General features: G+C 38.6%; 1 long non-coding RNA gene across 1 annotated transcript; it reads right to left on the reverse strand.

Moving 5' to 3' along the window:
* Positions 1 to 4332: 4332 nt before the first annotated feature.
* On the reverse strand, positions 4333 to 27766 carry LOC147163625 (uncharacterized). Its single transcript, XR_015096943.1, has 3 exons — positions 27676 to 27766; positions 19595 to 19737; positions 4333 to 4588 (listed from the first exon to the last, which is right to left on the reverse strand). It is a non-coding gene; the product is annotated as an uncharacterized LOC147163625 (long non-coding RNA).
* Positions 27767 to 27772: the final 6 nt, after the last annotated feature.

A 27772-nucleotide genomic window follows, 5' to 3' on the forward strand; every position in this document is an offset into this window, starting at 1 on the left:
ACTCAAGTAAAAGTTTTTAAAAAAAAAAAGTAAAAAATTAAATGTACTTGACGAGTAAAAGTAAAAAGTATTTTTACCAAATGTTTTCTCCAACATCAATTTGAAAGATATCGGCTAATCGACTCTGACTCGCGATCAAGTTCAAATTATCCTCTGTTGTGGCGGCGCGCATCGCGCTCATATTTACGGGTTGTTTTAATCTAGCCAATTGCACGTCACGTGATCACGTGTCGTAGAGCCAATCACAAGCTGGGATGTATGGGACCGTGTGAAGCGCTTCATATTATTGGCGAAGCCAGGAAACATTGACGGCTGCTTTTTCTTCCAGATCAAGTATTTTAATGGTTTTCAAGCATTTAAAAACAAAGGTAACAACCTTGTTTTAAAAATGTATCAAGTAAAAAGTACAGATATCCATGTTAAAATTTAATGGATAAAAGTAAAAGGTAGTCAAAAAAATAAATACTCAGGAAAGCACAAAGTACTGAAAAAAATACTCAAGTACAGTAACAAAGTATTTGTACTTTGTTACTTCCAATCTCTATCTACGGGGTGTCTTTCCATACATATTTATTAGATTTCAGATACTGTGAAAAAGTGCAACAGATTTAAAACTACCCCGTTCCTTTTAGTTCTCTTACCACTGCAGTTATAAAAGGCAGATAACAAATGGTATCGCTGCCGCTGAGCCCATCAATCCATCTCATACCTGTGCTTTGTAACTCAATTTCCCACCTGGCTTGAGCTGACGGCTACACGCAAAAGTCAATTCCAATCGCAACGCCGCAAAGTGCATGTCCAATGGAGACGCCTGCGGTTTAATGTGAACGGACTTCATCAATCGCCGCGTGGAGGTAAATCAATTTGCGAATTGGCTTCAATCAGATCGGTGACAGGGGGCGCCGTCTGTCCGCACGGGCTGACCGTCCCCTGGCTCTGTTGGATGAATTTGGCATAACGGCGTCACACCGCCGCGTATAATTACAGTGCTCACCGTCGTTCTCACTTGTCTTCATGCTACAGGTTTATGACTTAAGGCTAAGTACAAGGTGTTGGAGGTGAAATCCATACACACACACACACACTGCAGCACATGCCTGTCAAACATCTTTGTTTCAACGTGACCTAATTAGAAAATGAACATATGCGATACAGGAACACACACACCACTTAATAGCATTTGCATTAGCGGATCGTTTATTTGTGATATCCATAATTAGCAATATAGCTTTTGAGATCTACAAACGCCCTCTTTGTATCCCCCCTGCCATTTCCCCGAATGGTATCCTCCCCCTTAAAGATTAATTGAAGCTGGGATAAAACAAAATGGTTCCCAGGGGGTGGCCCACTGTTTGTTATTCATGTGGGTCTGAAAACAGCAACAGTAAATCCTCTAAATTGTTGTTAAGCTGGGGATATTACCATATGTGTGCCATTTCCATAGACTGACAGCTCCCTCTGGATCAACTGGAGACTATTGATCTTGCAGCACTCCATTTCAAGTTAATTGTGCTTGAAATGAGGTCCACACTCCCAGGCATACCTTTGTTTGAAAGGTGGATATTCATTTTTTTCATTTGGCAGGATGTTGACATCAAAGACGGAGGATACATTTGTTTTTGAGTTTGCGTTTATCTTGCGTAGGCGGCTTTTCTTTCTGAAGGGGGGGGGGGGGGGGATTGCTGGAAGAGCAAAGCAACAAAATCAGATGGAAGGGAACGCGTGCGCTTTGTTTTCCCTAGTTGTGATTGGACAGCGACAAAACTCCGCCTACGCTGAACATTTAGCCAGTGGGGTGAATGGCACAACATCATTTCTGTCATAAAACATCAAGAGCACGTTTTTTTTTTTCATGTGCAGCAGAGAATAAAACTATTTGAAATTGGTTATACTTAGTCCACTTTTTCCATGGATGGTATGTTCATGTGCTGTAAAGAAGAAAAAAAATGGACTTGCTCAAGTAATACATCCATAATCCTAATTTGCTGACACTGAAACAAAGTGACAGCAATCAGTTTTGCTGAATCGCATGTTTTGAAGGACAGATGGAGATATTTTTTATAATCGTGGCTTTTCAGACTCGAATTCAATTGTTGTTTGGCTGCTATTGATGGATCGGTACTCGAGGTTTGGTACGCTTCGTGTGGGACTATATGACCAAAATGAACCCTAACCTGTTGGGGAAATTCCTCAAAATGCCCGATGGCCAGTTTGCCCCCTGGGCTCGGGTTCTTCTGGTCTCTCTTATCTCTACATGCAAAATTACTGCGCCCTTCACAAGTTCACTCAGGACAAAATTTTGCTGAAACTCCTCCATTAATAACTGAGTTCAGATACACTGATATTATATTAGCGTAGCGGGTAATGTTAGTTCACTAGACCTCATTAATGCTTTGGTGAAAACTACTAGACTACACAATCAGTGACATTTATGAACATCTTTAAGCAAATTCTAACATTTTCTTTTTTTTTTCTCTCCTTCCATGGTGACTTCAAGCAGTCTCAGTGGTTTTGAACAATTTCTAGCTTGTATCTTGTGGCACAAAATCCGTGGCATGTACCGTACCGTCGGTTCGTTTTACCATCCCAACCCCTACTGTTGCGTTGATGTTACTATTCTGTTTTGATTTTTGTTTTTTAATCTTTCTATGATTTTACCAAACGCAAGGTGACCTCGGGTGACTTGAAAAGGTGAGTCCAAATAAATTGGATTATTATTATTGGATTCATATTTGTATTTATATTCATCAGAATCCTCATAGAGTGGCGATAGACTACGTTTTCAATAATATGCTCATTTGTAGGATAAAATGCTCTTTATGCTCATATTAGATACAGTTTTAAGCTTTATTTAGATACCATTTGACAGCTGACCCTTAATTCAGTAACAATAAAGCCTTTCCCACCAACTGGGCAGTGCACAAACAATCCCAGCCAGTAATTCATTGACTCATTTGCAGTGATTATTCTAAGAAAAAGCCTGAGCATGAAACATTAAAATCCCCTTATGTGAGGTTTTTTTTTTTTCTTATGTAAGCCGCCTCTTTCCTCCTAGTTTAGCTTTAATTCCTCATCAGGGAGAAAGTGTCTGCCCTGAAAAAAAACATGCGGCAAGCTTACTGAAAGGTGAACTTTGGCGCGGGAAAACGCGGCGAGAACACTGAAAGTTTCACAGCTCTGCCGCTAATGTACGAGCGCGCTAATCCCTGTCACGATTAAGTGCAAATCCGATTAGGATATGTGACATGTGTGTGTTATTACAGGTGCTTTTGACAGTGCAATAGAAACAGTGTGAGAGGGAGACTTCCAAGGAACCAAGCAAAGTGCAAGCTCATTAACGCAAAAGAGAGAAAAGGCAAGGTAAACTGTGTGTTGCCGTGCAAATACTGCCACGCTCGCTGATTAAACCTCTCACTCTCAACTGCATCATAATCCTGCCTGGAACTCGGCCTGGCAGATTATTTTGTGTGGGGAGGAGGAGAAAGAGAGAGAGAGAGAGAGAGAGAGAGAGAGAGAGAGAGAGAGAGAGAGAGAGAGAGAGAGAGAGAGAGAGAGAGAAAAATCCACAGAGGATAGCTTCTAAATGAGCGTCAATCCCAATCTGAGAAACATGGCCCAATATTCCCATCCCTCGGCCCTCCCGGGGAAAAAGCACTCTGCAGGCATGAGAAAGGATGCAAATTCCATCTTCTTCAGCAATCATTCCCATATCAATCTGATGTTCCCGCAGCAATATGTGTTGGTAATATCAGATCACAACAAAAAAAAAAAGGTGTGTAATGGGGGACATTAGAGGGGCCCCAGTTTATAGAGGCAGGATTTAATTTGCATGGCAGATTAGCCCTCCAGTCCCACCGGTGGGGCCACGGCCTCTGGGGGCAAAATCACCTCTTTTTCTCCTTCCCTCCATCTCTTTTATTCTATTATTAATAGGATCTAGTCCCTTCAAATCCATGAAGTCAATTGAGCAAACTCGAGCGTAATCTGATTTCAAATTCAGCATGAAAACGCTTAACCAGTGGGGCCCCCGGCCGGCTCCATGCTGTTTTCTTCTTGATGTGAGCGGCGGGAGATGAGGAGATAACACAGTCAAGGCCAAAAAGAATCCTACTCAAAGTCGATTTTTTTTTCTCCCCCCCTCCCACTTACTTGACACCTCATGGTCAGCACTTTATGCACATGTACAAAATGGCAAACAATCCCTGAGTGTTATGTACAAAATAAATACATGTTGCATCTCCGAGGCTAGCCGGTTCCAAATCCCAGTGGAAGAGTGAGATTGAAAGAGGTGGAAAGCACGGCTGGAGGCTATTTTTTTTATTTTTTATTTTTTTTTGGTCTCTGCCCTCAGCGCACCGGTCTGACTGGGGCCAAGTTCCGCCTCAGTGCCCCGGCGAGCCTCAGCATTACACAGGCAGACAAATACGCACACACTCACAGCTGGGGTTACCAGTTATTAGACAGCGAGAGGGGGAGAGGCAAGTACACTTTTTTCACAAAATCATGCATTCATAAATACATTTACAGGCTCTGAACTCACTGCAACACGTAACGTGAGTGGCGTGGAGTCGCTTGACAGCTTGAAGCGCTAGATAGGAGACACAAAGAGTCGCTATAATTGGCTGTACGGGATTTCTGTGTCAACACAAAAGAAGAATATTACAACAAATACCTTATTATAAGCGGAAATCAGGAAAATCATATTGTGTTTATTTATCCTTGCTGCTTCATCAGTACCTGGAGAGTCATCAGAGAGTCAGAGAGAGTCAACTGACTGAATGATATTTCACCAAAGTTTCTGTAAGTTTCACTCCGTATAGGTGCATTATCATGATTATACAGAGAATTCCAGTTTATTACGGGGGGGCATACGTTCCAGACCGGCACGCAGAAAGTGAAAATCAACCATAAAGATATCATATTAAAAAAAATATATAAAAATTGGATCCTTCCCACACTTTTTAAACATATTAAAATATACTGAGACTTATTAAAATACCCTTTTAAAGAATTCCTCCAAATAAGTTGACTTGTCACTGCCGCTTCAAGAAATGTATTGAAAACCGATACATAAACAAGAAAACTAAAATTTGTATAATTAAACCCCAAAATGTCCAACCAGACCAGCAGTTTTGTCACGCTAACATATGATGCGGAAAGCCATTAACGAGCTAACGGGAATTAGCATAGATGCTACAGATATTATAAACCTTCAAACAACTGCTATTTTAACACACATGGAGCAGCAAGACATACAAATAAAGCAAAGCAGCAATATACACGTTCACAGCTCAGAAAAAAAATTACGATACCATGGCAAATTTAAATAGTTAAACAAAAACAAATAAAAGGACTTCAAAAATAAATGGACTGCTTGCTGTACTTGTGTAACAATCAAATAAAACTGACACAGCCAATACACGTCGCTTTCTTCACATTGCAAGAACATTTTGTCGGTAGTCTCTTCAAAGTCTCCGGAGCTGTATATTATGTCTTATGACGATTAACAGGAGCTTAGTTGGGAACCTTCTCTGCTTCTTCATGGTTTTAATAACGCGCAATCTTTTCCAAGCAGACCTCAGTGTGGCATAACCAGGAGCAGGCTGGCCGTCGGGATTTTCGCGTTAGATTAGATTAATAGATAGATTAGATTAGATTAATAGATATATTAGATTAGATTAGATTAGATTAATAGATAGATTATCTATTAATCTAATCTAATCTAATCTATTAATCTAGATTAGACAGATAGATAGATAGATAGATAGATAGATGGCCGTCGGGATTTTCGAGTTAGATTAGATTAATAGATAGATTAGATTAGATTATATTAGATTAATAGATAGATTAGATTAGATTATCTATTAATCTAATCTAATCTATTAATCTAGATTAGATAGATAGATAGATAGATAGATAGATAGATAGATAGATAGATAGATAGATAGATAGATAGATAGATAGATAGATAGATAGATAGATAGATAGATAGATAGATAGATAGATAGATAGATAGATAGAAAGCACTTAAATGATGAACCGCGATACAGCAGGGTAACACTCAACCTCCCGCCCCGCCCCGATCCACACCTTATTAACATAGAAGGCAACAGCGGCGGCAACATTGTTTTGCGAGCAGTTCATGCATTACCACTCAGGGGAGGGTTAGCACCATGCATCCCTGCATCTCAAACACACACGTGTTCCCCAGTGTGATGCTCTGGGAAAAAAAACAAAAAACAACGACGAAAAACAACACAACAACGCTGATCAGAGCTGCTCAGCTCGCCTGCTACGCACTCGAGGGGGCCCCTGACAGAAGTAGTGATGTTTGAGATGCAGGGAATCCTGAGTTTGTCCAGCCCTGATTAGTAAAAACTCTCGGATGTGGATTTTGACACAAGCTCGACAGTACAATAAGATAATGTTTACACGACGGGAATACTAGTAAAATAATGGATAAATATCAACATTGCCAAAACAAACCCTATTTACATCGGCCTGCAACAGTTTTCTAAATACAGTTTGTCGAGAAATATGTGAAGTTTGATGGAAGGATTTGGTAAGTCCTCGTCTGCCTGACTTGACCGAATACTTAAGCAGGGCAGCAAACTTTAGTTTTTGCAGGATGTTTTACAGTATACAATGGAGCAGGATTAATCCACTTCAAAAAGACTGACTAAACCAAATTGGACAAAAACCAAAGCAGTATTTCCCATAGGAAATAATATAAATACATCAATCCATTCCAGAAATTCAAAAATAACGTATTTTTTTAAATGGTAAATATATTTTAACATAAATGAAATGGCTTAAAGAACAGCAAATATCCCATTTACCTATTATTGACCATAATGTACACGTTTAAGTGCTGCACCCAGTAACACAGCAAAATTACAGTAACATAAATACAGACAGAGGAAAACACGGTGACAGCTCATATACAAGTAGTAAACAAACCGCAAAATGGCCGATCCGTCCGTAATGCAGTGCAATATGACGACAAGTTCACAAGCCCTTACAAGAAAACAATTAAGTTTTACATGCGCACATGTGAGTGCTTGATTCCAGGAAGTGATTGGCCGATGAGTTCGGTGCGGACCATTTTCACATTTTCGAACTGACGAACCAAGTGGATAAATGAAATTCAATTTTTTTTTCTTATAACTATAATTCTTTCTTGTACGCCAAGATTTTTTATTTGGCTTTTTTTCTGCAAGTTACTGTAGTCTTCTTTTTACACATATTCAAAATAAATTGTTCAAAAACAACAACACATCTGTTCATTTTACTTGATACCAGATTAACCAGCATTCAAATCCACAAAAACAACGACCAATTAATCGACGAATCGATTAATAAGCCCACGCCTATTAAACAGACGCGCGTACGTGGAATGTCTGAATGAACGTGCCTGCGGTTGTTGTTTGCCTTGTAAAACACGGCTCAGCAAAGCAGGCAATTAGAGGCTCTTCCCTGACATCACTTGACTGTATTCCTTTAACCTTTCCACAATAAGACACGTCAAAGGATTTGTCGCCTTCGCAGCGGGGCCTTCGCGCCGTGCTTTTCAGCAGGCACAATGGGCGAAAGAGGAAGGAAGAAAACTTGCAATCCTCCCTGTGAGGATTCGGGAACTTATATAACTCCCAATTATGAAAACTTCTCCTCGCAGCCTTTCTTTGCGGCCCTCCCGTCTGTTTGCAAGACTTACAAAATATCCGCAGTGCCACTGAAGAGTGCATAATGCCTGTGTGCCCACATGACTGGCGAAAAACACTCCTGCTCTTTCTGCCCCGCTGAGTCCTGCTGCATAATGGGGGTCTTGAAGGCTGTGGGCTCACAAGAAGGCCCGCCTAACAAAGCCTCGGTGGCTCGCAGCGACAAGAGAGGCTGTTTGCAAGCCGGATGCCAAAAAAAAATCGTTTGGGGGAGGGAGGGTGTCTGTGGGATGTTGTGGCGGCAGCATGACAGTGTACGGTTTTGATATCTTGGCAGGAGGGGGGGCGATACACTGTGTTGGTCTTTAGTGAAGGTCCAGGGAGTTGGTCCGAGAAGGAGAATTGCTTCGGAATACATTTCACAAGTCAGGAATCTTTTGAAAGTGGAATTCTTTTCCCTACATTAAATCAGATCAATAAAGCCTTATAGTATTTCCACATCCCTTTCATTCATTCAGAACCCCCCCACCCCCACCCTCCCTCCCCCTCTTCAGTCACCATTCACTTTCCTTTTTAGCTCCACAGGAGTGAACCTGTTTACCTGATGGGTGGTCTTAGAGCGGGCTAAACTAAAGCTCCTGCCATCTAAGTGTAGAGTAGCCGCTAATCCGATTTCAGGAAACAGTCAAACCCACACATCCCACCACTGCACCCACCCACCAACCCCGCTGTGGCTTTCCAGATCCCAGTTTGCTCCCTTCAGATACAAGGAAGGAGAAAAATACAGTGGGATCTCTCAGCGGAACTTTCTTTTGTGTGAGCCCGCTAGTCAAAACGTTGTCTTCTGATTAATATTGTGTTCATGGAATAAGAATTAAGCAGATTAATCTTACATTTACATCCAACCCTGGGGGCTGCCATTTTGGCTTTTTCCGCCCTCTGCTTTCGACTGAAATTGACGACAAAACTGCCTTCGGGCTCGCATTACAAACATCATGAGACCAAACCAAGAAGACAGGTAAGATCAGATGTTAACAATATCTAATTTGGGACAAGCCAAATCACATTAACAACACATTTGTTCCCCAAAACGTATAAATATGTTCTATTAATATACATTCTATAAGTGTCCCAAAGACGTATATATATGTTTTTCATGTGTGTGTTTTATGCTAGAGAATACAGAAGGCTTTGACGCAGCCTCTGAACTGAAGAGAATGATAATGGCATTGGTAGTTATTACAAAAACGGCCAGCAGGTGGCAACAGAGTATAAGAGATCAGCCAGGGCCATGTTGAAAAAAGCTCTTTTACCCACAGTTCTAAACAGATTTGTGAATAATGATGAAAATTAGCTATATTCTAATGCTAATTGATGCAAAACGGAAACAGATAGGAATGTACTTTTTTTCTCCTGATGAAAGAAGAGACTCTAATCTTTCTTTAGGTTTCATGTTTTTATAGCAATAGAACACAATATTCTGTGGGCCTTGCAAAATCAGTCAAAATCCAGTAAAACAGCCGGGAGTGAAGAGGGTTGCTTCAGTGAAAATGTCTGGGAGTGAATGAGTTAGGGGGCGTGGCCTAATGAGTGATGTCAAGAACATGGCCGGTTAGTCTTCATGCGAGGTTTTGGACACTTTGCTAGTGTTTGTATTGTTCAATAAAAGGCTCATATAGCAAAAAAATTAAAATAAACCAATTGCGCAACACCTTGCATCTCAAACTCATTTGTTGATGACCAATCGTTGAATTATTTTTTTTCTGTCGTGTAGCTTGTGCGTGGGCTGTGACGTCACAACGACTGGTTGGCAGCAAAAAGTTGAGACTCAGTCGGTAGAATGTGTACCGGATGATACATTTTGTTCGGCCGTATTCATCCATGACAACGCGAGTAGTTACTTGTGCAATCAGAATTCATTATTGGAGTATTTTCAATTATATTTAGTCGAGAATTGCATCTGGCCTGACCGAGCTTAAAAAAATATTTTGCGTCCCTCTCGTATTTTCATGTTCATAAACTGATGATTTTGGTTCCGTTTTGTTGCAATGACACGACTCGTGTGTATCTGGCCCTTTAATAAGGTTCAGCAAGTCGGACATATTACCCGCTTGCCGGCAGGTCTCTCTCTTGAATGCACTCGGCCCTCTCTGGGACGTTACCGACTCCAAACATAAAGCAGTGTTTCATGGTCCCGAGGCTTATCTGGCCTCTTAAAGTATGTGAGACATGCCAGGAAACAAAGGAGCGTCTCTGTACGCCCACCACCAGGGCGAGCATATCCCTTTCACGGGCCACACATCGGACTGTGGCCTACACCTGGACGGAGATTTCCCTTTAGCGCAGCCAAAAAAATACCTATAGACTTACTATATAAACTTTTAAAACTGACAATCAAAGAGTAAGTAAAGAGGCTTTAAGAAGTCCAATTTAAGACTTTATTGGACCTTTTTAAGGCCACTTCGATCAAAATTAACAAAATGCAACCACAGTGCAAATCAAGCCCGATGTTGTTTGTGTCTGTGACATTTTTAAGACCTTTGAACAATGGATTGAAGGGTTAAGTGTGTGTTTTTTTAGGATACTAAAGGCCTTTATTTTGTTAAATCACATTTAAGACTTCAAAGATGCACGGACATCCAGAAAATAAAACGAGACATAATTGCAATGACTGAATGCCTAGATCTTGTGACATTTGGCCAAAGACCAGAGGTAGGAAATCATTATTATTGCATTAAATTATATGTAGTGCATATGATTTTATATTTTGGATTACATTCATTTAATGTGTCATTCATTGTGATTGTGATTTTGTATGCTTGAATTTGATATCCAGTTACAAATTGATTCTAATTATTGGGCCACAACACAAAGGCACTGAGGCTTGTGAATGTAACTGTTTCTGTGTGCTTACTGTGTGCAAATGAGAGGGCCTCTTACGTGACCCATTTACGGCTCTGCAGTCAGGAGCAAGTGCAGTTTGGAGAAAGCATGGCCTCAGCTGGCCAAACAGGAGCAGTACAAGCCAATGCTTCATTTCCAGTGGCAGGGAGCAAATTCCTTTTCAAGAACAGATTGGTGGAAAATGTGCCACAGCCCCAACTCCCATCCCAATTTTATTACATTTTTTTCATACGACGGTATGGTAGGAACACATATATCTATCTATATATATACATATATATATATATATATAGTTCTTAGACGGGGCTAATATTCTAAGATAAAACTCACAAACGTACGAGGAAAAACTTGAATATTTGCGACATTATAGTGGCAAATTTGCAAGAAAAAACTCACAAATTTATGAGAAAAAGTTTAAATATTTGCAACATTATAAAGGGGCAAATTTGCAAGGGGGGGGGGGGGCAATCACAAATTTACGAGAAATACATTTGCAGATTTGCGAAAAGAAAAACTCACAATTCCCAAGTGTGCAAACTGCCTACAATGGAAGAACTCGTTCAATTATACTTTTCTGAGAATTTTATTACTTTAACCATCATATTAAGCATTTGCACATTGAAGAGTCATTGTGTCAACATCTCACAAATTTTCCACTTTCTAATGTCGCAAATATCAGAGTTTATTTTTGGTCAATTTGTGAGATTTTTTTAATGCAAATTTGCCGCTTAATAATGTCAAATATTTGAGTTTTTTCTCTGAATATTACCTCCCTCTCTAAAAATATATATATATATTTATATGTTGCCCTAATACCATTATGTCATAGGAACACACCATCCTGGAGGCCAAGTATATAAAAACTCCATGCACCAATAAAATAAATGAATAAGATCCCATGACATGCATACACGCATAATGACTGAGTCCATATACATGTGTGTGTGTGTGTGTGTCTGTGTGTGGGTGTGGGTGTGGGTGTGTGACACGAGTGGATCAGTGTCACTGTGTCACAGCTGATCCCTGGTGTACTGTCAGAGAAAAGAGACCCTGAGGGCTTTTTTTCCCCTTTCTTACAACCAAGAGTGTCCATACGGCATCTGTCGAGTGGGTGTATTACCACCGTGTGTCTCTGTGGGCATATTTGTGCACTTTGTGCATTGGGGGCATGCATATTTTGTGAATACAGAGGTGTCTTGAGATAGGAGTAACCCGACTTAAGAGTTTATCTAGATTTTTTTTTTGCCTTGATTTCTGGGCGCAAATTTGAGATAAGCGGCAGTTTGGCAAATAGTGAACAACAAAAAAAGACTAAAAGAGGCTTCAAGCTCCCAGTGTAAGTTTACTGTCAAACTAAACATTACCCAAAGAAAATTAAACCTTCTGAATGAAAAAAACAAAACTTTTTTTTTTTTTTTTACAAATGGCTGCTAGCTTATTGCTAACATAATTGAAAACACCACTGACATGCTAACAGTTAGCATCAATCATCACATATTAGTTTTGGGTGGAGGATGGAACGGATTAATCATATTTCCATTCATTTTAGTGGAGGAAGATGACTTGGATGTGATCACGGAGCACATTAAATTTATTAAATTATGATTCTAATTTCTGAGTCCGATTTTTGCTTCGCTGGCTGACTCTACCTTCACTACACTTGTTAAGTGCACTTTCTTCCGGCTCCCTCCTGTGTTTATTTGTCCTCTCTTGACTTACAGGTCAGTCTCGTGGCCACAGCCAATGTTGACCTTGGTTTAACCCTCCCGCCACAGTAGCCATGCACCATAAACAGCCAGGAAAGACTCAGCGTCTGGTGTTAAAAGCCTCCACTGTCTAAGTTACGAAAGGTAAATAACAATGATTTGAATTGTGGCGCTATTGCTGCTTTAGCTGTGCCATTGTCCTTAGGTTACCTTAAGCGAGGCTGAATAGCCTGCTGCAGCAATGCTCTGAAATGAATAATGTTTGGGGATGCAGAGAGAAATGAACGTCACAGCACAATTTGTTTTAGACACCTGTTGACCTCTATTTAACTTAAGTAACTTTTTGTTTTTTAACTTTCTTAATAGTCATTTAATGTTTTTACACAAAATGGATAGCTTTCAAGGCTTTCTTAACGTAAAATACATGTTCTAAATATTTGTATTGTTGTTGTTGTTTCCATTTAGACTTTTGTTTGTGACAAAATATCACAATGGCGTCTCTATAAATAATATAAAGATGGAATACCCTAAAGTCTTGAGCTAATTGACTGTGTGGGAAAAAAAATATCCCAAAAAAAAAATTCCTGATTAAAAAATAAAAATAAAAATATCCAAATGCAAAATTCTGGTTAAAAAATAACTTTAGTTTTACATTCACTTCCAGCATTTTCACTGAAGCAACCCCCCTTTGCTCCCGGCTGCTTTACTGGGTTTTGACTGATTTTGCAAGGTCCACAGAATATTGTGTTCTATTGCTATAAAAACACGGAACCCACCAAAAGAAATATTAGAGTCTCTTCTTTCATCAGAAAAAAAAGTATATTTGTATCTGTTTCCGTTTTGCAGCAATTAGCATTAGACTATAGCTAAGTTTCATCATTATTCACAAACCTGTTGAAAACACTGGCAAAAAGAGCTTGTTGCAACATAGCCTTGGCTGATCTATGCTGCTACCTGCTGGCCGTTTTTTGTAATGACTACCATTGCTTTAAGCGACCTCTTAATGTCAGAATCTGTATCAAAGCCTTCTTTATGCTATAGAGTAAAAAAACATAAATATGTTTTGGGGAGTGCAGGACAAAGTATTAAAACGTATTTATATGTTTTCGGTTTTGAATGAAAAATAAATAAAATACTAGATTAAGTGCATTTGGCAGCAGTGCATTACTGGTTTATTTTCACACTTGAATTGTGAAATACAACATACAAAAACAATATTAGATAATATCCTCTAAAGGAATTAAAACCTGTATTCTGATGTTAATCACAATGGTGGTAGTTCAGTATTTTTTATTAAGTACTTTCTGCAAAACATTTGTGAACCACTGTATTCGTGTGCTAAATACGCATAAAGCATTAAAATGTGTTTAAAACAACCGTGCCTCTTGATGCAGCCAGCCACTCGAGAGCTAGCTATTGGTTTGTAATTAAATGTGTCTATATTAATCCAATTAACATTAAATTAAGGTGGCAAAATGGTGAGCGGTAGCAAGTCATTGCAGGATGAATGATTGGCTAATAAAAAGACATGATGAAGTCGATAAGGAATGTCGAGAAGTCTATTTATTAAGACTTCAACATTATATGACGCTCTGAAACAGCGGCTAGAGGCGAGCTATTTATTTGTTTGGACGCCGTGTGCTAGCGAGAAAAGTGCTGAGCGGACGCTTTAATAGAAGCCTCTTGAAAAGGCACCGAGAAGCTCGCTGGGTTCCTTGAGTAGACACAGACAGACTGCTCCAGGTTAACTGGTTTTCTTAATGTCGCCACGCTGGCCAAGTTTCTTTCAAGGGGTGAAAGTCAAACAGGGCCTGGTGAAAGACTTCATCGGCCATTAGTGGAAGGGGTATGGGGTGGTGGTGGTGGTGGGGGGGGGGGGGGGGTAAATGGCTCTCCTGTGAGCAAGCAGTTAAAGCAGGATGGGATAAAGGGCCTCTCCACACACACTTGCTCAGACAGATTAGCGAGGTGACGCTTGTCTCGAGGACGGAAAATGTTTGTCCGCGCACAGGAGGGCACTCCAAGCTCAGTGGTGTCACCATTACGTGTATCGCCAGGAATTAGCACAAAGCTGGCGTGCTCGCCAGCAATTAAAAAGCTCACACTGATGCATTATTTGGGGGCTGCAGGACCGGGCCAGAGAACCAAAGGCCTGTAGGTCGAATACAGCCCTCCAGAGCTTTTGAGTTGGCCCCTCGATGCAATTTTAGAAAGGAGTAAAAACTCAAAGGAACTGTTATAAAAAAAGCACAAAAACACTTAACCCACAACTGAATTGTACATAATTGAATCAAAAACAAAGTATACAGTTTGTGCATCATGGCAATTCAATGGGCATAGTGATGTTCATTCTGCTGTGCCCACCATAGACACCAGGGGGCAGTATAAGCTATATGTATATGTATATTAGCTGATTTTCACAGAGGACAAAGAATATATGCACGTGTGTATTGTTGTGTGATCTGTCTGCATGTGTTGCTAAAGCGTGTGTTAAAAAAAAAAAAGCTGTTTAAAAGTTACCAGGACCAACAACAATGCTAGTTTTGCTAGCCAATATTTGGCGCGCATTAGCATTAAGCTAATGAACTTTTGTAAGAAAGTTAACGTGGTTTGGTTAAATACACGATGTGTAATTCTAATTGTTTATGAGGTTAGAAAGTAAACATGAACAGGGAGTGACACTTAACAGTTTGAGGCTTATTTCGTTTACATCGGTGTTTATATTGTTTTGAAATACGGTGCTAGTTTTCCTATAGAAATTCAGTCCATTTACTATTTGTTAAAAAAAAAAAATTGTGTTGAATAAACTGTACTGAATATATTGATTTGTCAGAGGGTGTTAATTTAAAAGAGAGAGAGATTTGGCCTGCCATTCCTAATAGAGCAATGCTACACAAAAATGTTTCATTGAAAATAAAAATGTCAAGCCCACATTTACCTTTAGATAAACCAATGCAATTCATTGTTACAATTTTCATTTACAGACTTTCATTTTGTAATTTTTATATTAGTCCACCAGATGGCGTTACTTTTTCCCCATTCAAAGCATGCAGTAAAAAATAATCATGTGTATGTAAAAAGATTTATAAAAGAAAAAAAGTGTGTGTGGAGGGTTGATATCTCCAAACTATATTTGAAAATGTTAAGTATTTTTTCAAGCAAATGTGAACATTTTGTGACACTTGAAATAGATAATAGTCTCCTTAAGATTTAACAGTACCGGAATTTAACTCATGTTTTATGCAAGCTCCCACCTTCTCTAAGAAAACTCAACTTTGTGAGTGGGAGGGAAAACATGCGCGTAATCACAAGCGTATTGCTCTGTTGCCAGCGCCCAGCACCTGATTGCGTTGCAGCCAAGAAGTAAATGTTACATGCTCAGTTAGCAGGTGAAACCAAGCAGGCAGATGTGTCTGCAGCCTCAGTAGACACTCACCGGGCCCTGATGCTGCCTGCCCGCGTGTGCGACACACTTCCTAGCCAAGTCAGCTGCTCAGGAGCCATGTTGCTGAGCAGGTATATGTGGGCGGAATACACAAGGATATAAGAAGCCAAATGAAAAAAAAAAAAAAAAACACTCCTTCTAGACTATTCGTTTTGATTTTTGATTAAATCAGTTAGGCAGTAAAATTAAGAATATGCTTCACATCTTTCGTGTGCTCAAGAGCCAATACAACTTCCAATTTGCACCCAATAGCATGCCGAAATGTCATGCCTGTTTGTTACGGGCAGGGTGTGCAAAAGTGAAGGAGCAGCGGAGGTATGTTGCCGAGTGGGCTGAGAACACAATAGCCCTCCTTCTGAGGGTATGTAACTGTAGACTCTCATAAAGTCCCGGCCCGCAAATAAAGAGCCACGCTCGGCTCGCGTTTCAACAACAAGGGCCGGTATTATGCAACTCAAGCTCTGGTTTGAAGAGGGCCACCAAATGTCAGAGAGCAACAAGTGCACGCTGCACCGATTCAGACCTGACATGATGTACAGTACATGGTGAATTAAGAAGCGTTAAAAGATGGATATTTCTACTGTAATGCGTGTAATATGATGGGGGGGGAAACTTTATAAAAATGTATAGTTATGACATAATTCAATTCAATTAAACTGTTTTAGTGACACTGTATCAATTCAATTGTGTCCAGCTTGGCCACCTAGGGACATTCCAAAGGCCAATTTCATCCTTACTTTACATTTACTTTTTCGCTTGGCTGCAACAGCCAATCATATTGTAGCAGGGCTTATCCTGCCTACAACTCCAGTGGGATTCAAATAGGTTTAAAGAATACAGCTTATAAATATCCTTTACTTCAAGGGTTACAACACAACCATATATATGCTAATGTTAGCATTAGCCTTAAGATAGCAGCGTAAAGGCTAAAGACAGGTTACACCAAGTTGCTATCCGTTGGCCTGTGTTCATTCATTAGCCTGTTATGAGTTAGCATTAAGCTAATGAAAGTCAACAGTAAACTTTAACTGAGTGGCAATAAAGATCTTGATGCTTCTTTTTTTCCAGAATACCTACTAATTGTATCTATCTATCTATCGATCTCATCTCAAACTAAAGGCAGTACTGTATGCTGTATATGATATAACAAAAGGAATTTAAAAATAATCAAAACAGAGCAGATTGTAGTAAAATAAGTCACATAAAGGGGCGGTGAACTGCATTTTTCTTAAAATAGCCTTCCCTTCAACCATTGGCCCATATTGTGTCAATAGTTTACAACCAAGCAATGAATGTGAGAGCTTTTCTTTGCACATCTCAGGCCTCCCCGTTGCTTAAGGTTGTGACCCCACTTTTTAGTTTCCCCGGGGCTGTTGGGTTAATGAAGTAACAACAAACTGGGCCTGCGGCTAATTTGGAGTGGCACTTCCTGCGCCCCCCCGCCCTCCCTCCCTTCCTTGTCTCCGCGAAGACGTATTTCATTTTCTCTTATCTCTGCCTCAGTCATGTGGCTTTCCGCATGGACGCCCATGTCTCCCCCAGTTGCAGGACTAATGGAAACTTCGTTAATGTCATTAATCTGCCGACCAGGACACGGACTAAGCATGTTTAACCTTCCCAGTGTAGGCCGCCGCCACCAATCGCCAGCAAGTGTCCACACACTGTAACATTCTATAGCTATAACATAGCATTCTAAAAGCAACATTCAAATGAGAACATGTTGCTTTTACTTAACCAAACATGTAGCAACATCGACAAAGAAGTCCCGATCTGTTCCCTGATGCTGGTTGACTTTTATGTTGTTCTAATACTTCCCACAAATGAGTGGAAGTGCATTATTTCATCAACAGAATTGGACATTTGTCAAATTATGCACTGCAAGTCTACACCGTGGAGTCTCCACGACACGGCGCTGCTATTGCGCCGCAGTAGCACATACACTATGAATAGGTTAGTCGATTGTGCACTGTGCTGTGCTAAGTGCAGTGTGAAAGGGTTTTAACATTTAAATAACTACAGTAAAATAAAACTCAAACTAAAATAAAAGTATTCATGCTTTAAAGACACATGATGAGCAACATTTTCACAGAGTGACTTTTTTTTTTTATAGGTAATGCTAGAATGTCTTATGTACTGTGTAATAAATGTATAGAGGCACCTATACAAAACCATTCCTCTGTTCTTGCCTTCACACAAAAAAAAGACATTTTGTAGTGTTGTTTTTAAATCAGAAAATTTTTTACTTTATAATATTTCACTTTTTTTTCTGCGCAATGTTTTTTATTATTTATTTATTTATTCTAAGAAATTGTATTTGCATTTATTTCAGGCAACAACATACAGTTGAACATTCATGCTGCAGTTTCATAATATGAAATAGAAAAGAGAAAAATATAGGATTTTGCCTGAAAGAAAGTGGGGGGATTTCCAGGGGGAGGTTGTCTAGACCTGCGGTCAGACACAGAAAAAGTTAGTCTGACCCTGGCTGAACATCCAGATGACGGCATTATCTGCGAGGAAATTGTGCGTGTGCAACGTGTGTGCAAAAAGGGAAGCAAATTGGCCCAACAAAACCGCCTCGCCCTCTTTAAACTCTTCCATTCAAAAGATAACCTGGCTAGAAAAATTCCAAAGGGGGGATTAATTTATTCTCGGCATATCCTATGGCCACTCATGCAGGATATAAAATCAGAGATTATTTCCTGCTTGGTTAACCCGCATCCGGCCAGTCGCTCGCACAAAGCCACTCTAATGTTACCATTAGTTATGCTCCTCTGGTGGCCAAAAGATTGATCCCAGACACTTGGAATCCAATAAATGTGTACATGAATGGTCGGGGGAGATAACGCGTTTCCCGCAGATAGCGAAGCGATCTGAATTTAAACGTGATTGAAAAGTCCAACCGAATGATATTACGTGACGGAAATGTCGTTCATCCGTTTTTAGTCATTCTGCTTTGGCCTTTTGATGTACACCTGTGATGGGCCAATTGAAAATGTTACACTACAAAGCTGATGTGGGGGGTTTTTTATGATAAAAATAGCACTTGCTAATGTTGTATTATTATTTTTTTAAACATACACTAGTGACATAATTAAATCAAATGTAAAAAGTTGATCTCACAATTTTTAACTTCAACTCAATGGACATTGTGCTCCTCCTCCTGATGTGCACACCTTGGCCACCTGGGGGCAGTAGAGACTCCTCATTTTTCAGCAAGCCGTGCTAATATTAGTAATTCTTTGCAGAGGATAAAGCTACATGCTTGTGATTATTATTAGGGCCTGACTGATGTCCTTTTTTTTCTTTTTTAGTTTGATGCAGGGGGCATAGTTGACTGTAACAATTTGTTCTTTAGTACTTGTTTAAAAGTGCAGTTTAAAAAGGTAATGTTAAAGCTTTTTCGGGTCATATTGCTGAACCTAATCCTTAATTCATATTTATTGCGATATTGCTATTCTACATATTATTAGTATTATTATTATTATTATTAAATCTTGATGTGCTAGAGAAAAACAAGGGCAGATTCAGAATCAGTGCAAAACAAAACAAAAATCGAGAAAAGTTCACTTGCATCTCAGTTTACACAATTTTGTAAAAATGTGTTGACCACTGGAAATTGGTCGCATCCTAATTATACTATCTGTCTAAAGTACAGTACAGTACATAGTTTGACAATTTTGCCATCCAAATCAAAGCAAACTATCGCGCCAACAACAGTTCATATCTTGAAACGCTCTTAGGTCAGGTCACTTGATATCTAACCATATTGAAAGAAGGCCCCCGGAAATAAGACAAGCAAGGGAAGGCCCTCTTCAGTCGCACAGCACACAAGTCGAAGAGCACCTCTCAATGACCACAAAACAACATGTACTCACTCATAAAAGCCAATGTTGTCACAGACATCATGGGGCTATAAACGTAGTGTTCCACAATAACCGCAGCTGCCGGGAGCCTGCGTTGGGAATCTGATAATGGGCCCGAGGGGAAACGACAACGTGCTCAGGGAGCAGGGGATTGTCTGCAAGACAGATAAGAAGTCGCAGGGATGGGTTATCAGCTAGTTTATGGGGTGTCGCTATACGGTGAAAACACTCACCTGTTCAGGGCAGGAAAAAAAATAAAAGAATTGCAGCTTCACACCTACTACATATGTAGTCATGCTCCACTTTTTGAAACATAGAAATATTTGTTGCTGCATACGAAATACACCATTATCTCTCGAAAGTTGGAAAAATTTGTACTAAAAATGATATGAAATTAGCAAGTAATAAAAAGTCATTCTAAATGAGTAAAAAATGTACCTTGTAGCTAATACAAACAAATGCAACCTTTAAAGTTGAGGACCACGGAAGCAATACAATGTTCAAACACATTTTGGGAGTAAAAGAAATAACGAACATATAGCGACAAAATTGAGAGTGGAAAACCAGATAGCGCTTTGCGAGGAATGGGGAGAATTTTGAGAATGTTTATGCGGTCTAGAAAATGGAGTGATAATAAGCTTCATAAATTGATTTGATTGTGAAGTTCAATACTACATTTTAAGTTTCAAATACCAAATATCAGTTATGATGCATACAACCTAAAACATAATAATAATAATCTGAAGTGGTTTTAAAAGTTTTTTTGGGGGGAAAAAAATATAGTTCATTAAATTTAAAAATGTCCTCCCCACATATCATTCATATTGATTATGCTGTGATTTTACTGGTCTGTACAATATAAACAATCAAATGGATTAAATATGAATTACATGAACAAACTAATTTTATTAAGTAGATGCCATGTTGAATATTGTTGCCGTGAGGTGGAAACCTCGTATGTCCAAATATGGTCGATGTATATTTTTCACAAATTGATACTATTGGCCTGTCCCTACATCTTGTGTTTATTTTTACACAATTAAAAAAAAACGTATTGAAAATAATTGAGAACAAATATATTCAATGTCTTGAAGGCTTGAACTGCCTGTGAAGTATTGTAAAATTCCACCTCTTCCCTTACACTGCGGGAGCCGTGCAGCATTAAGTTGCCTCTCAATTTTAAAGTCTGGATGCTTTTCAGAGGGCTGCAATGCATTGTGTGAGGATTGCACTGGACTTTAATCTAAATAATTTCATATTTTGTGAGTCGTCATACTTTTTTTCTTTTACTTCTCCTTATACTTGTTTCACGGTTAACAGTCTTTGAAATGTGACTAAATCATCACCTGTGACTAAATCATCACCTGTACAGTTAAGCATAAGGTTTTGAGGATGAAAGAAAAATAATAATAATTGACATGATTTTTCTATGGCAATAAATGTTGAAACAACTTGGAAGTCAACCCATCATCATCACAGAACAGATGGACCGTGTTCAACTTTGGGGTTGCTAGCAATATGCTGAGGATGGTTGAGTGCATGCTTCTGTGTGTGTTTTAGCGATAGAGCACTGAAATGACTGCAAGCGGGTCCTTGACTAAGATAAATGGCAGCTAACGGGGAGAACACAGAGGTGATGTGCCCTGTGGCGTTTACAAAAGAGGTGCTGCGAAAACACTTCCTGTGTAAGCACCTCATGCTGAGACAAAGACAACTCTTTTACGAATATAAAATTCACATTTGAGCAATTTTCTTATAGGTGTTCATTTTTTTTTGTAAAATTGCACAAAATTACTCAAACCAAATCACCACATGGATTGTTTCAGATACAAAAGCACTCTTTGTAAATTTCAATTTTCCAGTAGCTTTCCCTATCAGATAACAATTGCATCGCAATGAATAATTCATTTATTTATTTATTTTGTTATCGTCTTCGGGCAGCTTGTCAACCCACATAGGGGAAGAAATACAAGCTAAATTTCATTTGAAATTCTTGTTGCTGTGTAAGTTAACTTTTACATGAAATAAAGCCACTCCATAACATTTTTCCTTCTGTATAAAACGGGGGTGGAAATTGTCTTCCACTCCCAGAAATGATCAAAACAAATGACAATGTCTGAGACGGAGTCCGCAAATGTCTGACAGCCCTTTGCACAACAGATGTTTTTACAGAGGGGTGTCTTCTCTCCGCTGAGCAGTCTCACACATGAGAGACCCCCAAAAGCTGCAGATAAACGTCCAGAAAATCAACATGTAAATTTGTAACTGCCACATTTCAGACTGGCAGGCCGCACGCTTTTTTTTTTCAAGCAAGCGGAGGGGGAAGTGGGGGGTGGGGGGGGGGGCATATCTGTATTATAGACTTTACATGCCAGACATGGAATGTGAATTTCAATATGAGAAAAAAAAACAACAACACTGTTATGTGTTATGGGGAAAAGATAAGTCTCTATTGATCCAGGTTGTGGGCAAAGGCTGCAATATTGACAGGAAGACAGAGGACGTCGGAGGGGCGATATTTCATACGTTTGGTCTGTTCACTCCATCAATGTGAAGGGGCTGCTTTTTTTTTCTGGGCTGTATATAATAACACGTGTGCTCTTTATTTCCCTCAGATCAATGGTAATGTGTGTGTGGGGGGGCCAAGATGGATGCCGTAGACAGGTTAACCTATCGACTCAACGGAGACACACGGAGCGAGACAAAGGGGGCCGACCTATTTGCTGACACCACGCTAACATAGTTGTACACAGAGTTGGTCCGCTTATTATATCAGCTGGAGGCAAGAGCGTATCGAGAGCCTTTTAGTATGCAGGACCACTAGTGATTACAGTAATTTAATCATAGTTGTTTTTACGATCTCCCATAAGTGTAAATTTAAAGAAGAACAAATATTAAGCAAGGGTGTGTTACAATTATAGGTGTAAATTTGTGGAATCATTTTGGAATTAAACCTGAAAAGGTGTGAATCACTGGTTGGGTTTTAAAAGGATGTGTAAAAACAAAGTACAACAACAATATTTAAATCAGGTATAAGTCAGTACAAATGTAGAAAATAGAGTGCAATTAAATATGTACGTGTAAGCCTTTGCGCTGATTTATATATCATAAAAATGTTTGCTTATCAACTACATGTACAATACTGTTGGCATATTGATGCACGTATAAGTGCAGTTGTTTACGTGTAAGTTTGTGTTTGTTTGTTTTTCTTTTGTAGAGTTTTTTACTTCTTCCTACTCTCTTTTGAACATGTAAGCTGTGCTTGATCATGATTATGTAAGTAATAAAAATACTTTTCTTTTAATCTTTTTATTTTAATTGCAGTATTTGTGTTGCTGGTCATACATGTTCAATAAACAAACAAAAATAAAGGTGTATAAAAGAATATACATAATATATTAATATATAATAATATATCGAATATTTAAAATAAAAAAGTCAGAATACAACAAGAATACATTCAATATTCCAAGAAAAAAAATGCAGGTTATGAGAATAAAACTGCATCATTACAGCAGTGAAGTAGAAAAAAAATAGTTACAAGAATAAAGTGTTACGACAATGCAATCGGAATATTAAGTAAAAAGTCCTAATTTTAAAAGAATTTGATATTACAGAAGCGTAATCTTACAATAGTAATATTACAAGAAAAACTGGTAGCATTATAAACAGTAAAGTTGTAATGTTACAATAGTTAGGTCTTAATATTCCAAGAAAAAGTTGCTCAACCACGAGAATGAAGGCATAGCTTTCGAAATGTTACGATATATTTTTTAAAGCCGCACAGTGACGAGAATAAAATCAGAATGTTACAAAAACACCTTTTGTAATGTCACAATAAAACATTGCAGTGTTACAAGAATTAAATCATAACGTTAGTAAAAGCGTTACGATAATTATGATAATGTTACATTGCAATGTAAGTCCTAATAAACTCCTTAAGAAAGTCGTATAAAGTCAGAATGTTACAAGAATGCAATTAAAATATTCCAAGAAAAAGTTGCAAAAACAAAATCCGAACATTAGGAGAGTAAAGCCAAACAGTCATGAGAATAAAGTTGTAACATTACAAGAATACATTTAGAATACAAGTAACAGTCACAGTGTCACGCAATGAGGTTGTGATGTCACCAAAGTAAAGTACGTACAAGACAAATGTCGTACAGTCACAAAAATAAAGTCTGAATACTGCAAGAATGACAAGTGTTATGGGAATTAAATCATAATGTAAAAGATTAGAGTTGTAATTTTTGACAAAAGACAAAAGTTGAAATATTACGAAAATACATTTATAATAGAAGAAGAAAATTGCAGCTTTACAAAATAAAGTTGTAATGTTACATGAGTTTAGTAATATTACAAGAAAAAAAAGTCATACAGTTACAAAAGCAAATTTGTAACGTTAAATAAGAACAGCCATTCACTTTGATACAAAGTCTGTCGTATTACTATTGTAAAGTAACAACAGTAAAGCCTTATTGCTGTACTGTGAGAATCAAGTTTATTTTCTTTTTTTTATGACATTTTAGTAAAACTCATTTTTATTATCTGAATTAGCCAGTCTGTGGAAAATCACCAAATGGACTTTGTTAGCACAAATCAAATTTTAATGACACAAATCAGTGGTGCAGAATGCAAATCTGAAACATGAATTGTGTCTGTCAATAATACGAACAGATTTTGCTAGATGTGATCAGTCTGCACTCTACACTGTAGTTTTTCTTCTTTTCCTATAGCTACGTGTTTTGACCACCAAGTACAGTGGCCTTTAAGGGTCAACCTGCTTTTTGGATGGATTTCATTTTATACTGTATGTTCATGATCAAAAACTAAGGTTCGTGTTTATACTTGTATTACATATCAATATAAAACTAGAACTGTGTCAATATAAACGTGTACCCCAGGTTGTGTATTTTGAACGAGGGAGGGGTGTTAAATGGCAACGAGCCGGGGACAGGAGGCAGACTGGAAGACAGGCCTTGGCCCACGTAGGTGGCCCGGATCTGGATCAGGTCAAGCTTGCACTGGGACAACATGCCAGCTTATCTTTTGCCCCTAAAACCATCACGTATTAAAAGTACAAAAATTGACCGCCAACTTCGACTTGACGTGTCATTAACAGTTTGTCGCCGCTGCACAAAAAAAGCATTTAAAATGGTTTAGGAAATGAATTAGTGAAGAAGATTCTGATTAAAGACAGGCTATGATTACGAAGGAAAGCTCGTATTGTGAAAGTTGTGATTAATTAAACTGTTCTGTGCTTGAATTCACACTATAAATGCCCCTTTATGATGCTTAGAGACAGCTACACTAAGTGAAATTTGGTTTTCAACAAACTCGCCCAGCAAATAATGTGCTGATAGGATCTCTGTCGCGTGAGCGTTTCAGCAGAAACGATCGAATAATTCGAAGCCATTATATTACGGATGCAATGCTAGACATTGGCTCGGAAAATACAATAAAATCCAAATATGAAGTCACTGTAGCTGAACTGCAAATTGTACGTTAATAGAATAATACAGCTCGAGCAGACAGCTCTGAGCGTTATTGTCTAAAGTTGGGTAAAGGGTAATTAATTTGGCTCATTCAATGTTTTGTTGATGAGAATTGTAATTTATCTTTTTTTTTTTCCCCCCCTTTTGCTCAGACATCCTCGCAGTCGACCCCCAGTCGTCATTGTCTGAATGTAAATGGAAATGTGTGCCACCCGTACAATAGCCCCGGCTCAATATTGTTGAATGACATGCTTGGTTTTGCTCCCGGCATAAAAGGTGCAAACGCATCATTAGCACATGTTAAGGTTTTACTTGCACTTGTAAGTGACGCATCATTCTGATGTTTATGTTTGAAATGTTTTCTTCAATTTGTGTGTGTGTGCGTGTGTGTGTGTGTGTGTGTGTAAATGGCAATAACACAATAAATCATTGGTAGCCTACACAGTATACTATTATAGTTTGACTTAAAAAAGGAAAAAAAAGCATGTACAGCATATAAAATAAGACAAATAAAATTAATTAAAATTAATTAAAATTAAATAAAAGATAAAATCAGCAATAAGCTACATCATTCGGTTGTATTCAACAGGAGTAGGAGGAAAGTAAAAACTTATATTTTCCATTCGTAAGATTTTGTTCAATTGAGCAATTAAATTATTTATGCCAAACCTACAATATCTGCGTGTGTGTGCTTTGTGTGTTTGTTTCTCATTATATACGACCCTTCTTTTCTTCTCTCATAAGGCCTCAATCTAGTTGAAATGTGGTCAATTACATACAAAGATTAAAAATTGATTTGTTGGACCCAGCCAAAGCATTATTACCACCAATATCAATCTGTTTGGTATTTCCTCTGGATATTTTTGGGATGGACTTAGCATGGCTCTACCTAAATTTGAATGGGACATGTACAATACATATCTACATCATAAATTGTTTTATGGAGGTTTCCAAAAGCCCAAGTGGATGAGTTGTCATTAATAACTACATGCTGCCACCTTGTGGCTGAGACTTTCCATTGCGCCCATCATTTCTGCCAATAAGGATTATTGATCATTTTACACCTACTGTAAACTCATTGCAACTCAACACTGTGCAACTCCGGCAGTGTTGTTTACATTGTCCTACTGTCTTTACCTTACCCATGCACGGGTTTTAATTAAGTGATAACGCACTAAGATAGATGCTGGATATTATATAGGCTTACTGAAAGTAACAAAAATAAATAAATACCAGTATGTTATGCATATACAGTAAAAGTGTCAAGAACAACAATAAGGTGCCAGAACAAATACAACTGCAAAACTCTAATAATAATAATAATAATAATAATAATGAAAAGACTAAGAAGGGTTTTAAATATAAAAGAAGATAGTGATGATGTAACTGCACACAGGTACAGTGGATATAAACGTCTAGTTTGAATTTTGTTCTAATAACCTGTAGCCTACAACTCAATTGGGGGGAAATTTTGATTTTTGAGAGGAGATGTCTACTTCCTGGTATGCTGTGCCATATTTTCTCCACTCGACTGTCTTGTCTTCACTGTGTGGCATTGTATATTTAATTGGAGGCCAGCCTCTCGTCAGATTGCGCAATCTGATGGCGGTGCGGTGCGATGCTAAGGTGTGCGACCCTAGGAAACTTTTATTTATTTATTTATTTTACATACTACTAGAATAAAGTGTAATTGCACATCCACTACAGTAGGTAGCAGTAGCGGTTCCCTTGTAAGAGAGTGTACAAGTATTGTATTGTATTAGCTCCTCTGCAGATGTGTACTTATCACAATTTTATGGACAAATAGTCGTGTCGGAAAGTTGAAACAAAACAAAAAAAATAATTGAGAAGCACTGGGCTATTGGCAAAAGTAAGAAATTACTGTATTCCTGTAAATTATACTGTTCCAACTTGCTCAAATTGCAGCTGCAAAAAAAAAAAAAAAAAAAGATCTCAGGGTTCATTGAGAGTTCAGCCAAGTTTAGAAGCTGCTTTATTATGAGATGCGCTTACTATATTTCTCCTTGAAATGGCACATGGAGCAAGAGGAGAGCAAGGAGATAATGGAATTAATGATTAATAGGTACATGCCCACAATAATGACAACACAGGCGAGGGTAACTGAGAACGGCAGCTGATGACGTCACCGATGTTGCCTCAGATAACACCAAAGTCATCAAGTATGTATGGAGAACTAGTAAACGACATTACTTATATGCCCATAGGGGCTCCTCCTTGCTTTACGATAGTCCTGCCACAACATATTTTGAGGTTGTGAACACCCTTCGCCATAAGAAGACACGCTCAATATTCGCAGCAATAGCTTAATAGTTATGGTCTACAAATGTTAAATGTTAAACTATTATTTTTACCACTTCCAAAGCATGTTTTGCTCTGATCAGCCAATGGAAAAAATGTTGACATCATTGAGGACTAGCTTACTGACCTGTGAGGAAGAATTTAAAGTCTGTCGGGTTAAAGAAGTCTCAATTCTATAAAGTGTTCATATTCACAGTTTGGCATTCTTAAATTGGTGTGTGCATGGGGAGAGGTCGGAGTGGGATTTCGAACATCTCATGGAAAAAAAAAATCACCTACCGTATTTGCGTTTTAACGATCGTCACGGCTCACCCGTTTCTGGGTTTGGTCATGTGACATTTGCAAGATGAGCCCTTCGGCACTGTGATGTTTTTTT

Source organism: Leptonotus elevatus, chromosome 13 (genome assembly GCF_054856555.1).
Source record: "Leptonotus elevatus isolate MCC_2025b chromosome 13, RoL_Lele_1.0, whole genome shotgun sequence".
NCBI lineage: Eukaryota > Metazoa > Chordata > Actinopteri > Syngnathiformes > Syngnathidae > Leptonotus > Leptonotus elevatus.